The sequence below is a fragment of the Myotis brandtii genome, unplaced genomic scaffold (genome assembly GCF_000412655.1).
Source record: "Myotis brandtii unplaced genomic scaffold, ASM41265v1 scaffold480, whole genome shotgun sequence".
Classification (NCBI taxonomy): Eukaryota; Metazoa; Chordata; class Mammalia; order Chiroptera; family Vespertilionidae; genus Myotis; species Myotis brandtii.
The window spans coordinates 57,249-58,713 of NW_005368342.1; the positions used below are offsets into that span (position 1 = coordinate 57,249).

At 44.3% G+C, this 1,465-nt stretch overlaps 1 long non-coding RNA gene across 1 annotated transcript; it reads right to left on the reverse strand.

Annotated features, from left to right (window-relative positions):
• Positions 1-574: 574 nt before the first annotated feature.
• On the reverse strand, positions 575-1,459 carry LOC106727797. Its single transcript, XR_001364050.1, has 2 exons — positions 1,330-1,459; positions 575-1,217 (listed from the first exon to the last, which is right to left on the reverse strand). It is a non-coding gene; the product is annotated as an uncharacterized LOC106727797 (long non-coding RNA).
• Between the last annotated feature and the right edge of the window lie 6 nt (positions 1,460-1,465).

A 1,465-nucleotide genomic window follows, 5' to 3' on the forward strand; every position in this document is an offset into this window, starting at 1 on the left:
TTTATTTCTACTTTGATCTATTTGGTAACCTAGTCATTGTTTAATAACATAGTATTTCACCTCCAAATGTTTGACTTTTTGTGATTGTTTTTATTGTAGTTTATTTCTTTTTTTCTTTTTTTATATTATAAAGCTCATTTTTAATTATTTTCTATGTATTTTGTTCACATTTCACAAAGCAGCTTGGATCCAAAGTCTTTATGAATGAGTCGCTAGGAAAAGCAGGAAATATAGACAAGAGGTGCAAAACGGCAATAAACCCAACTCAATTTTCTCCACTTCTAAAAAAACAACCCGAAGGTAGAAGACCCTCATCAGAGTGTGAAACAGGGATGTAAAACAAAAGTTCTTTGTTTTTGGTCATTTTTGCTTTAGTGAGTACAAGTCCAGTTTTTAAGCTTAAGAGTTTTACTTTCTTGCACATTTGCCTCCTGAAACTAGGTGAAGATTTGTAACCTGAACACCCCCTCCTATGCTACATTATCATGACTTACAGTACACAGTTCTGCTTTTTGCCATAAACATCTTAGAGCATCGCATAAAAACCCCCAAATGATTAATGAACTGCTGAGAATTCTGACTCGCTGGAGATGCTTTACTTAGGAATCATCTTTCCACACATTCATGCAGCGCTTCAAAATAAGTACTCATCTAATTTAATTATGATGACTTCACCGGGACGGTAACACTGCCCACGACGATGTTTACAAAAGCACTTGTCACTCCCTTCGGATGTAGCAATGGAGGAAGAAAAAAACCCAGTCTGTTTCCATATTCTTCGTGTGTTTATACTCTGTAACAAGTGACAGAGTTTAAGTGTCACTTAAGATTATTTAAACAGCGAAGCACTTCAAGTTTGTGTGTCCCGCCATCTTCCATCCTTAAGCGAATCCTAAACTCGCTGGGCTTTTATTCCAGCAACGATTCCCCACTCGGTACACGAGACAGGTATTCCAGGGCAACCGAAGCAAAAGACGACAGGGTTCTAGGGTGAGGCCAGCGGATTCCAATGCCGCTCCAACATCAAACAATCCCGCGGAGGTTCCTGCAACACCCGAGCGCTTCTGAAATAAGGTGCCCTCCCAGCGCACCCGCGCGGCCAGGCACCAGCAACAGCTGACCAGATGCTGCACCTGGGGTGCTCCGAACAGCCTACCCTTTACCGGTCACCTGCTGTTCGGCCTCGCACATCTTTCTAGTCTGTCCTCACCACAAACCTGTGAAGTTACGCATTATTATTATTCCCATGAACAAAGCTGGACACTTGGACCCAAGGCCCCAGGGCTGATCGGTGGCGGCACGAGGATTTGAAAACACCACCATACATACCCCAACGGTCCAGGATCTCTGCCCATTAAAAGACACTTCTGTGCAAAAAGGCACCCGCAAGTCGGGAGGCTCCGGAGCTGGCCGCGTAGACGCGGGGGGCAAGGACACCCTCTCCACACAGACGCCCGTCCGGAAC